Raw genomic sequence first — 13,287 nt, forward strand, 5'->3', positions numbered from 1 at the left:
CGTTTCTGCCGTAGAATGTGAAGACCAGGGTGATGGCTCTGATGATGCCTGCTCTCCCCGCACGAAGAGGAAATCCACACACAAGAGATGCATACTTGGCCTCTTCAAACAATATTAAGATGTGCAAACTTAGTTCAGAACATGCCCAGCGAGGAAAACCAACCTGAACCAATGGTCAAAACAGGCAGGCTGCTCAAGCCCCAGTCTACTGAGGGAGGCCAAGACAGCAAGACAGCAGGTTTTAAGTTAGAGCTACATTTAAAAAACAGTGCCAACAACAACAACAACAAAAACAGAAAGTTTGGTATTAGACTTAAGAAAGATTGAGAATGTGCAAGTAGAAACCAGAATCTTTCATCAAAGAATAGACAGATAAATGACCCATCTGCCACTACCTCAGTACCACATAAGACAGCAGAGGACTGGTACTGGTGTGCCATGCGGTCACTCTGGAGATGCGCGCACCCTTATTTGATTCCTGGGCAACTCCCGATCCCCAACGGAGGGTGCCTGGAACAGAGCACTCCATCGTCTGATTCCTTCCATAGAATTCGGTTTAGTGCACACTAGGCAAAAACTAAATATTCCTGTGATCATACGAGTAGATATTTCTCCACTGCCAGGAAAAACCTCAAGCTTTGAAAACACTATTATTTGTCAGTGCGTTAACTTAATGGCTAACTTACTGAACACCACCCTTTATAAAGCCATTCCTTTGAAGAAAATAAAATGACAGACTTCTGGCACGTCCTTAATTCATCCCTTCAGGACCCCTGCAGACGCCATCTCCTGCATGACGCCTTCTCTGGTTCGTTCGACCACCATTCCCTTCACCAGCACATAAAGTAGTTCCTTCGTGAGCTGCTGCTGCTCTTCGCTGCATCACTAGATACTTTGTAACTAGTTGGGTGGGCATCTGTCTCCCTCCACCACAACGAAAGCCCCTGAAAGGCTGGGGTTCAGCCTTCCTCGTCTTGCATTCCTTCGAACACCCAGCTCATTTTCCATGGCCTGGCAGACAAGAGATTGAATGCATTTGTTAAATGATTTCGTCAGGTCTCAGAAACTTATCCCCAGGCCCTACCTGCACTTGTTCTGTAATCTGTCTGTTGCCTATTTGATCATGGGGCCCAGATTCAGGTACAGCATCCTTAGAAGTCTGTGCCTATCCTTCGTTCACCCGGCATGCACGTGTGCAAGTGGACTAAAGATGTACTGCCCTTAAAAAGGCCTTACTCTTGTCTCTGGCCTTAGCAAGTAGGTGCCTTTGAAAAATGTTTGAAGCCAGACCAACCTCGGTTCCGATAGACCCAACTCTGCTCACTATTGATTAGCTCTATGACAGTCATACTGTCGAATTGTGCTATGAGAGGAAGATTTTAACAGTAGCTATCTGAAGGAGTCCCGGTGGCGCATGGGTTAAACATTGGACTGCTAACCAAAAGGTTAGTGGTTCGAGCTTGCCAGCTGTCTTATGCTTCTGTGAAAAGTTTACAGCTTCGGAGACTCTGGGAACCATTATGAACCAGCAGTGAGTTTTGTTTTATCTTGGGTTGCAATGAGACAACGTACGGTAACAAATGCAGAACAAACGGTTCAAAAAATAATAATAGTAGTACAAGTCCCTGAGGATTGCCCTAAGGCACAAGTGATATGAGGTCAGACTCTAGCACCTTGTTTAGTCAATGGTTCCTTCCTTGTGCTAGAACGACTGCCACAAGTGACTGAGCACCCATTGCATACCAAGCATGAAATGTGTACCATCATCTAAAATATATTATCCCGTCTAATTTAATTCTTATAGCAAGCTGTTGAAATGATCATCATTACCCCTATTTTACAGATGAGTAGATTGAGTTTCAGAGAGAATAAATAACTCGCTCAAGTTCACATGATTAGTTAGTGGCAGATTCTTCTAGAAGCTACAGATAAGCAGACTAAGTATTGAGCAAGGAAGTATTGGGAGAAAGCACAGAATAGGATTTCTGTCCCCTATGGAACTGAGCATTCCTATTTTCCTCGTCCTAGTCCCCAATTCCAGAACTGTGCTTGCTTTTGAACTAGCCTCAAGGATCCATGTCAATATATTCTCACTTTTACCAGTCACCATTCTTGTGCAAAACCATTCATGAAACAATGTCTAACTTCTAAAACTTCTCTATTATACTTCCCTCTTCCAATTTATTTCCTGGTTATAAATTTGCTATTTGCACCCGTGGCCTTCTTTTCTGAGTTATACCAACTGTCATTCCTGAAAGATTTTAAGTTTTGATAATCTGGCTATCCTTACTATCTTAAACTTCTACAACATTGCATCACCAAACCAACAAACCACTGCTGTGGAGCCGATTCTCACTCATAGCAGCCCTGTAAGACAAAGCAGCACTGTCCGTTTGGATTTCCAAAACTAAGTTTTTACGGGCATAGAAAGCCCCATCTTTCTCCCTCTGTGGGTACCTGGTGACTTCAAACTGCTGTCCTCGTGGGCAGCCGCCCAACTCATAGCCCACTACATCACCAGGGCTCCTAGATTCGTGTTAGACATGCCAAATACATTCATTGCCAGCGACATGACGCTTCCACAGTCCTACGAAAGGCAACCTTGTTTCATGGCAAGCAATACATCTGCCTCCTCTACCCACCTTTCCATTGTCACATGGCCTAGAGGCAAGCTTCTGACCCTTGGGAAACCCAAGGAGAGGCTCAGTAGGAACCTATAAGACAATGAAAAGATGGGTTGGGTTCTCTGGTTCCTGCCTGCGGATCTGGGCGGGAATTCTGGGAGAGTGAAAATGCACTCTGGGGTACAGTGGTAAGAACGCACGGCTGCTGGGTGGGAGGTGGTGTTCTAGGCAAGTCAGAGTGTGTGGGGAATGAACAATTTAGGTGCTAGCCAACGCCCTGGAATTGAGAAAGGCGTGTCAATACAGCTACAAGACTGCATGGTTGGTGGTGTGTGCCACCCAGTTGCTTCCCTCAGAGGGACCCTGTGCGACAAAGTAGAACTGTCCCATAGGATTTCCTAGGCTGGCATCTTGACAGGAGCAGATCACTGGGTCTATTTACCCCCTCTGGTTGGACTGAAACAGGAACCTTTTGGCTGGCAGCTGAGCCTTTGCATAACTTAACCCCGGGGCCCCTTAGAAGACTAGACTAGTAGGTAACAGAAGGAGCCCAAGTGAAGTGAAGACGCAATGAGGGACAGGGATCCACCTGAGGGGTCTGTGAGAAGAGAGGGGCCTTCAGGTTACGCCAAGAGCACCATCCCAGTGTGTGCCCCTTTTCTTGAGGAAATGCGAAGGAGTCCGTTCTTGCCAACCAAAGGCCTTTCCTTGACATTCCTATTCAAGAAGTTCCCTGTGCACAGATCTGGAGTAATGTTTCTCTCCTCATTGGTTCAGCACCTACACCTTTTTCCTAAAAGATATGAGTGAAAATTCTATCGTTCCTTGCTCTGTCTCAGATGGGTCACAAAGACATATCCGGTCAGTCAGGGGTGGGGAGCCATTGGCCCTTAGGTCACTTAAGGCCACACTCCTGCTCCCCAACAAGTCATCAATACCAGCTAGCATCACCCACCTCCCCAAAGAGAAGCAGGTCCAGCCATCATAGCAGGAGTGAGTAAATAAATGTGTGATCAAATATCAGGTGTGAGTTCATCGTTTTGTATGGCCTGCAAATTACACTATAAATATCCAAATGGCCCTTGGGGGAATAAAGCTTCCCTACCCATACTTAGTCAAGAATCGCTTTGCTGTGGTGGCTAGGTGTCATTCTGGTTGGTTCTAACTCAGAGTGGCCCTATGTCCACCACAAGAAGCACTGCCCACCCTGCCCCGTCCCACAGTTCATGTCATGTCTGAGCCCCCTGGAGCACTCTATCTCACTGGGGCTCTGTTTTGATGGCCCTCTACCAAGAAGAATGTCCTCCTCCAGGGATGGGTCCCTCCTCATAACAGACTGAAAGTCCATGAGAGGAAGCCTCACCGTTCTTGCCCCCAAGGAGCCTCCTGGCTATGTTTCCTCTCAGGTAGACTTGGTCTCCCGGCAGTCACAGCATATTCAAACGTTGCTGTTGTGTTTCTTTCTTTCTAGCACCACAATTCAAAGGCATCAATTCTTCTCTGGTCTTCCTTATTGATTGTCTAAGTTTCACAGGCACATCGAAGGGATTGCCTTAGTCCTCAAAGGAACATCTTTACTCTTTAGCACTAAAGAATGGCCTTGGTTCTCTATAATTATGGAGATGTCCTCCAAGAACTCCATCTTCCGTCTTCCTAAGATAGAAGAAACTTCCCCTCTTTAAAAGAAACCAGTGGACATGGAGTGGATCCCAGCTCATGGCAACCCGGGGATGTCAGAGTAGACCCTGTGATCCACAGGGTTTTCCATGGTTGCTGGTTTTTGGAAGTAGACCTCTTGGCTTTGCTTCCAAGCTAACTGCTTGTGGACTTCAACTTCTAACACTTTGGAGAGCAGCCAAGGGCCCCAAGGTTTGCTACCTATTGTTATTGTTGCTGGATATTATTGAGTCCAGGAGCCCTGGTGGTTACAGGATTGGGCTGATGACCCAAGATCAACAGTTCAAAACTGCCTGCCACTCCATTGGAGAAATATGAGGCTTTCTACTCTTGAAAGGAGTTACATTCTCAGAAACCTACAAGACAGTTCTATGCTGTCTCTGGGGTCTTTGGGAGTCAGAATTGATTCGATGGTAGTTAGTTTTTATTGTTGAATCATTTTTTTCTACTTGTAGAAGTCCATGTAACAGAGTAGGCTGTACTTTAAACATGTACTATCTGGTAACTCAGGCAAACTTCACCAACTCATTTATAATCTTGTGCTTCTTTGAGACAAAAATGAACTTCTAATAAAGGAATTAAAAGGCTCAAGAATAAAAGAAACATGGCCAACAGCAGTTTTAGTGGAGAAAAGATAGACATAAAAGAAAATTGAGGATTCAGCAGTATGCAAAGTACTTTGTTATGAATATATAATTTATGTTTTGCTTGGGGAGGGCGTGAAGAGTGAATGCCCTGGTATCAGAAATGTTCACTTCTTGTCTGTGGGAGGTAAGGTCACAAAATCTAAGATTTTAGCTGTTATTGTTTTTATATTTTGCAAAATTTATTGACAGGCTGTGTATCAATGTGCTCAATAAAGTTCAGCAGCATTTATTGTCCACCTACACGGTTTCATTCTGTGCTAGGTACTGAGGGTCTAAACAATATGATTGCCCCAAACCTGGAGGAGGAGGCAGACAATTCGAGTGAAATGTGATAGGGCCAACACAACTGTACACACAACCCAGGGGAGCAGGGGAGCGGTGGCTTGGGTCTGGGATGCTTCCCTGAAGAAATGTCAAAGATGACTGAAAAGGACCAGTGAGAGTTGGCTTGGCCAAGATGAGGCTGAAGAGCATCCCAGATAGAGGCAGCAGCCTGGGCACTAACATAAAAACAAAACCCTGTCATGGTGTCAATTCTGACTCACAGCGACCCCATAGGTCAGAGCAGAACTGCCACTGTGGGTTTCTGAGACTGTACATCTTTATGGGAATAGGAAGCCTCATCTTTCCCCCATGGAGTAGCTGGTGGTTTCAAACTGCTGACCTTGAGGTTAGTAGCCCAAACCTCAGTGTGTCATGAACTTCTAGGCAATAAACCACTAATCCTAGAATGCTTAGACTGAGTGTACCCTTGATCTTCATTCAAGATGTCCCTTGTACACAGATCCTGAGTAATGTTTCTCTCCTCAAATCAAGAATTCATTCCTTCGGGTTCAATTCATTCATTCCGGTTCAATCCCCTGCTGAGAATTTGCATGTCCACACACTGAATCAGAATCTACATCTTAACAAAATGCTCAGGTGATTATTATAGAGCTCCAAGTAATCTTTCATGTCAATATTTTGAACTAGATATTATACAATTCCCGTCCCCCCAATACTAGAAAGTCCAATAGAAATGCAGTACTAAACAGAATAAGAGCACTCAGTTGCTAACCAAAAGGTTAGCGGTTCTGACCTACCCGCTGCTTCTTCCATAGATTTACAGCCTAGGAAACCCTCTGGGAAACTCTTTGTTGTGGAGGGTGACGGTTGGTTTTGGTTTCACACAAGACAAAGCTACCTCAGTGTTTACAAGTTTTGCTCCGTTTCTTTCACCTGCCATGAATGGCAATTTTGAATTTATTTTTCCGGGGAAAATGACTGTGAATTTCATGAAAATTACTAAAGCACTTGAAAGCTTTAGACAAGTGGCATTTTGAATCTTTTAAATGATTCACATTAAAAAGACACGTGGCAATTATTTAGATAACTAAAAATCAGATCAGCAATAATCGAGCATGTTCTTCTTGTCCTTTCTTCTGTCTTACATTCAATAGTAGCCAAACATTTTACATATTCTTAGTGCGGCCACGTGTGCATTCCAAATAGCTACTGTTTAAACCTGTTCCTGCTTTCCTCTCTTTGAAGTTAATAATAAATAGCTCTTAGGTTTCTAATTTCCACAGTGATTATGAAGTTCAGCAAGGTAACAAGTGTCAGAAATTTCAAGTTAAAAGGAGCAAATGTAAGAGAAATTCTGTTCTCCAGTTTGGAATAAATGATATCTCATGCATTCTTTTTCTTTCTTTTGTTCAGCTGGGAAGTTAGGATTTGTTGAGAGGGAGTCAGGGGTTTACTGGCGGTTAAAACAGCCTTGGAATTAGTCTCCTGGCTGCAAGTAAGACGTCACTAAAACATGGTAGAAGGGCTCCCTCAGGGCTTCTAACACCTGCAATGATATGAACTATGTAAGATTTTAAAATTCTATCTTTCCAAATGTTTAGTCAATCTCAAATTACTGGGCTCAGAATTACTCAGAGAAATCATGACTAATGCAAACAACGGGAGGGGACGGGATGTGCAAGAACTGGTTGTGGCGATGGATGTACCAACTCTTTAAATACGACTGAACTGCGAAGAAAGAGAAAGCATCATTCACTCTCAGTCTCTTCAGTCCCACCTTCAGCCACATTGCCAACGCAGTGTGTTATTCACTATTGAAAAGGTATCATGCACACTACATGCACACACACATGCACATGCATATGTGTGCTGCATGTCTATCTACAACACAAATATAGAACATTCCAGCAAGTCATCAACAATCTCTTCTGGGAGTTGCATATCCTAAAGGTTGTCAATATTCCTATGAGCCCTCAAAACATAGTGTCAAACACATAACATGTATCATCAGCGCTACAGTTGCTTAAACTGCTCCTTTGTGTTCTGAAAACATGCGAGCACAATACAAAAGCGAGCAGCACAGTTTCTATGAAAAAGCACGTGAGAACGGCAAAGAGATGTGCCCAGTGCCCGTCCATTTTAAATTCATACTTATTATACAGCAAGACACGCATTCAAAACAGCCTACTCTGTTGAAAATGGTTCTTATGTCTCCTTGCACATGTGCCCCGCATGCGGACTGGCATATTATCTTAAACTCCATGAATTAAAACCCTACTTGTTCCGAGTGTGCCTTGCACTTCGAGGTCTCAGCGGAGTTCGCCTGGTGGATGAATAGGAGTGGATCTCAGAGATCCACAAAATCCACAACATCTCCCCTTGGATAACCACAGATCTTGAGGTGAGCCGCAAATAAAGTGGCCAAAAGACCAGATTCACGGGAGAGCCTGTTTGTGGAATCAAAGAAATGCTGAATCACCGAGCTAGAAGGAATAGGAGACAAAGTAGTCTAATTCTATCATTTTATGTCAGGTTCACAGAAAGGGAATGGGGAGTGGTAAGTCACCGACAGGCAAAATCAAAACCAGAACCTAGTCCAATGCACTTACACACATATGCAAACACACACACAGGCATGCACACACACATGTATAATAGTTGAGTTAGAATTAGATATCCTTTTTTTAACTCTCTAAATCCTAGTCTTTAAAAAAATAAAGGTGTGTGTATGTGTGTAAAAACGAAAGCAATCATTTAATTGCCAGGTCAACACCTCACCTTTGACCCGACTGCCTCACTGCTCAGCTCTGGCCACTCACAGAGACGTGGCGTCAGAGCATTTAATCAGCTAGCCATCTCTTATTTTCCTAGCAGTCCTTGGGTAAACCATAGAACCTTACTCAAATAGAGCAAAGATGACAATATTACTTAATTCGCCGAGCGAGCCGTTAGATGAGAAAACTAAATAGATCTCATTTCAGAGTGTATTAAAATGTCAAGGTTTGAAAGAAAAAGAGAACACTTCCATTTTACATCTTCCGTATTTGTGGGTGCGGAGAACCACAGCACCTACTTCAGTAAAGCCAACATACAGACACAGACCTTAGAAGAAAGTTATTGGAGCGTCCTGAATGCCGTGGCTTTCTCCTCAGGAGGACTAGAAGGCTCTAGTCTTAGTACCTACGTGTTGCACCTTTAAATGCAATCCCATTCTTCCTTGCATTCCCCCCCTCCCCCCGCCCCCCTTCTGCCGAGTGAAGGATGATCTGGGCCACTGCTGTCTGGCTCCACAGTTTTTTCAAATCTCTGCCCCCACCAGATCCTTCTTGTCCTCGCTTCCTCCACTCCCACTCAATGACACCCCTCCTGGGACACTCTCCCAATGCCAACTCAGCTTGCCTCCCCCAGAGGCAGCTCCCCAGTGAGTAGCATTTGGGTGGGGGAAGTGTGTCTGAAGTGATCAGAGACTTGCAAATCAAGTGCACACCTACCTCCAGGAGGAGAAAGGGACTGGTCACCTATGGCAAAGGAAGACCAGGCCGACTCCATTCTGATTGGTGACTATAATATGGGCAAGTCCCAGTCATCCCTGTGGGACAACGTTTGGGTGTCTAGAGATGACTCTGAGTTTTGCTCATCCAGCATCTTAACCACACAACATGTGTGGGTTCCTGAAGGATAGGCACCAAACCTATGATTTATGTGTGGGTGGGCATGTCTGTCTTCTTTTTAAACTACTATATTAATCTTTAAAAAAAAAAAAAAGGAAGAAGGAAAAGAGAATGGATTGGCAAGCCTGAAGACGGAGCTCCTCTGAGTAACAGAGTAAGACACGGTGTAGAAAATGGTGAGAGCCATTAACACAGATGTGCCTCCATGGAAATGACAGGTATTTCGACCAGAGATTCTCTCCCATGGAAGATCACAAATAGGAGAAGAAGAGAGGAAAACACGATCCTGCCTCTGATAGCATCAAACCAGTACACTGTTTAACAGCCCAACGGACATGGGAACAGGGGACAGGGGTTTCTGGTTTGATTCCTCTCCTACCCTTATACATACATAGGTCTTCTTGTTGGGAGGGGTGAGAGACCATGTCATTATTGCCTTTGCATTCCAAGATGACAGTGGCAATGGTGGGAGTTCCTTAGGCGAAGAGTTGAGTATCAACTGGCCTAACTATGGAATAAGTAAAGTGAGACAAGAACTTCACTCAGCACCCCGCTCCTTCAACACCCACTAGACTTCCACAGAACTCGGAGATGATAACTCCCATCAGGGACCTCGGTATTGACCGTCAGAGGCAGGCTGACAACAAATGTGGAGTTATTTAAGAGGACAAGTAGGAAGGGGCAACAGAGAGCGTCGGTATGGTGTGCTCAGAAAAAGAGTGAGAGACTCTTAAACAGTCTTTAGAAATGCTGAGCTCTGTGTATGAGGGAATACCACTGGTACAATGGGGCTGGGCTGGGGGCATGGAGAATGCAGCCGCAAAGAAGCAGAGGAGTTAGCTTATGTCTAACTACAGACTTGATGTCAACACCGTACACACCTTTGTGCACGGGCCCTGCGTGCTGTGCAGCATACATTATCCACATTATACTCACTATTTTACGTAACTATGGGACAACCCGCTATGTCAATCAGACAACCCAAGACTGTAGGCTCCCTGAGGGCAGGAGACACATCTGCTTTATTTTGGCCCGACATTGTCAGTACCCAGCAAAATGCTTAATACATACTAAATGCCCCCTAATAGATGAACTGAACGGACAAGTGAACTCATCGATGGACACATGCAAATTCATGTGGTGGCAAGTGTTTGCCATGTTTGCCATATCTCATGACATTCTCACTCAAGTCAAGGCTGATGCATAGTGACCTTTTATGGGGAGTAGAGAGTCAGTCTTTCTGCCAAGGAAGTGCTGGTGGTTTCGAGCTACTGACCATGCGGATCGCAGCCTAACATGTAACCGCTACACCATCAGGGCTCCTCTGATAAGACATTAGCAAGGCACAAAGAGTGTGAGGCCATAATCCTGGGCAGCAAGCAGAACCCCAAGTCCCTCTCTTTGACAGGGCTCTTTGACAGACACACAAGGGCTACGTGTGTCTATTTTACACAAGTCTGAAAGTGAGGTAGGGGCCCCCACCTGCTGATCCTCAGGGCCCTGGAAGCCCATGGGTGTGGTCTGGATGCTACCATAGCCCCCCTGGATGCCCTCAGATCATTGCTTCTCTTTCCCCTCACCAAAAACCTTTTGCTTCGCTTACATGTCTAAGATGACCCCATTTTAGGAGATAACTGGTCCTGGAAATCTAGCCAGAGAGAAGCCCGGGTAAGATCGTCGAACTACAAAACAGAAAGCAACTGCATTTCACGATGGGAAGTAGAGCTCGGTTCCCATCAGGCATTCAGCGAGGCGGCCGGGGACCTTCTTGTCACCTTCTTAGTCATTCCTTCATCTCTCTGGGCACCCAGAAGTCAGGTCCCCAGGCCTCCGTGGGAAGAACACTCAGGGTTCTCACCCTGGGCCTCTCCTCTGCTCCCATGGCCAGCTATCACCGGGAGTTCGCTTGGTAAACATTTGCAGTTAGATTGGAAGAAGGCACCGCCTCCAGCCTTTTTTACAGATTTTCTTTTCTTTTTTTGGAACAAGTAGCAGAGTCACAGAAAACCTAGAATTAGGTAAGAAAGCTAAATGCCCCAGAGAATTGGCAGAGTGCTAAAACAGAGCCTGGAAAACAATCGCGGTGTAAAACAGAAGAAAGGACACTCACACATCCAAGAAAATAAACCCCTCTTTCTTAAAATTCTTTTAAAAAGATGAGTATTGAGATCCAGTCGGAGCCCTGAACTCCCACTTCTGAAGCTGTCGCTCAAAAAAAAATTTTTTTTATCCACAAACCACCAATGAGTAAATAGCCTTCACATTCCTACCCGCACACAGAAAGTAAGCCATTTACTCTGATAAACAGCAATTGTAAACAAATCTCATTTAATCTCCAAAAGCCACAATAAAATCTTTCACCTCCAAGGCAGAGTACAAATGGGTCTGCGTGCACTGCCGGCGCCAGAGGAGAATGCAAGGTCTTGAGCAAACTCCTCTCACAAGAGGCACGTTTTCGCTCAAGCATCTTCCATTGACCTTTTTTAAAAAAAGTGCTAGGAGGAGGAAAGGGGACAGCCCCAAGCCCTCCCACCCCATTCTTTGTACAAATCGGCCAATAAATCTGAGGAAAAGACACAAGAGGAAAGGACAGAAGCCAACAGGTGGAAAAAGGCTTTTTGTTTCCTTAGACATGCTCCGACACTTGATCTGTGCTCCCCGGCTCTATCTGTCTCGGGGTCTTCAATCTGGGCTCCCCGGCTCTATCTGTCTCGGGGCGTCTTGAAAGATGGTTTTATCAGCATCGTCATCATGATCAAGAAGGAGCTCACTTCTACTTGGGTCTGCACAGCCTCTCCCAGCCCGGGGCTGCGCCCGGCGTTTCCGACCGGCGAGCTGGTAGGTGGCGAAATTCCAGGATGGCACGCAGCATCCCCAACCGGCTCACGTCCGCTCGCTCCCGCTTTCTCCTCTCCCCCTCTTTCCCCCCCGCTCCAGCGCAGGTGGGGAAACGGAGGCACGGAGCACCCCCCAACTCCTTTACAGGATCTGCGACCGCAGAAATCCCCGAGATGGGAAAAGTTTCCGGATTGTCTGGCGGACCGAGAGTTCTCCCGCTCGCCCTTCTCGCCTTGGCCATGCCGCCCTGCCGCGGGGAGTCCGGGGTCGGGTGCTAGCGCTTGGGGTGCCTCCCCTTCGCCAGGAGACCCGCCAGGGCAATGCGTGCGGAGTCCACACGCGCGCGCACACGCACACACACACACACACACACCGCTCGAGGCGACGTCTGCAGTCGACGGCAGAGCCCCGCCGGCCAGGGGGCTCCGCCTGGGAAGGCGCCGCGCGGAGCTTCCAGGCCGCCCCGGGCTCCGGGCTCCGGGCTGGGGCTCCGCCGGGGGAGGGCTGTGCCCGGCTCTCCTTCCCTCCCAGGCTGCTCTCGCTCGCTCGCTCCCGCCCTCCTCCCACCCCTCTCCATGCACCCCTGCTCCCCCAGCAACCACAGGCACAGATCGTGTTACTGGGGTTCCCTCGAAAGAGGGGCCATCCCCAGCCCGGAGCGCCTTGAAAGACTTCCAGGGGCATCGCGGGAGCGCCAATCGCAGGACCCCAGCGCTCCTCCCGGGCAGCGCAGGAGTGAGACCCCCGCTTGCAGGCACGGGCGAACCAGCCTGCCACAGAAGAAGGAATTGTTAGGGCGCTTACCTTTTTTTATGAGGAGAAATTCTAGAGAATCATTTCACAAACTGAGGGGGGAAAGTGAATGAAGACAAAAAAGACCCTTTTCCTGCAATCCCTGGCCTCCTGGTATCAAGACACTAGGACAACATCAAAGCAACTTAGGGGGAACACTTTAGGGGCCTATTGTCTGCTCTGGTCTGATCTGTTTTTCTTCTGACTCCCCCTCTTGCTGCGGTGACACTTGGTACGGCCCAGGCATTCATGCCAAGTAGCTTTCACACATGGAAGCTTGTCTCAAGCAATTGCTGACAAGCCACAAACAAGACATTCTCCCTCCCTTCTCCGCACCCCCTCCTCCCCCTCCCCCCTTCCCTCCCTCTCGCCTTGTCTCCCCTCCTCCTTTCTTCTGAATGCAAACTAAAACTCTCCAGTGACAGGCAGGCTCACAGGCCTGGCCTAGCTGCGCAGACACACACACACACACACACACACACACACACACACGCAAGCAGCTCAGCTAGTTGCTGCTGCCCTCGTGGAGTTAAGAGACAGGAAAAAGCCCAGGCTGAGTTGGGGGCAGGGAAAGCCAGCCAGGGAGAGGCTGGGCGTGAGAACCGCCTCCTGTGTCCTGGTAAAATGGCAGAAGAGAGGTGAGCCCTTTGGAAAAACAGCAGTGGCCACACACGTGTGCACACAGACACGCAGGCAATCTGAGCGTCAGGAGGAGTGAAATAAATGGCCCGACAAAGGGAAAAGCCAAGCTCA

The 13,287-nt window shown here is 47.0% G+C and overlaps 1 protein-coding gene across 3 annotated transcripts in view; it reads right to left on the reverse strand.

Annotated features, from left to right (window-relative positions):
• Positions 1-12,780, reverse strand: part of BCL9 (BCL9 transcription coactivator) — a 116,043-nt gene extending 103,263 nt beyond the window's left edge. For all 3 annotated transcript variants that reach the window (XM_045283726.1, XM_045283725.1, XM_004717264.2), the window contains exon 1: positions 12,547-12,780. The gene's annotated coding sequence lies outside the window, so the exon portion shown is untranslated. The remainder of the gene's footprint in view (positions 1-12,546) is intronic.
• Positions 12,781-13,287: the final 507 nt, after the last annotated feature.

This window comes from Echinops telfairi, unplaced genomic scaffold, assembly GCF_000313985.2.
Source record: "Echinops telfairi isolate 266 unplaced genomic scaffold, ASM31398v2 ScPeMD7_7466;HRSCAF=8504, whole genome shotgun sequence".
NCBI lineage: Eukaryota > Metazoa > Chordata > Mammalia > Afrosoricida > Tenrecidae > Echinops > Echinops telfairi.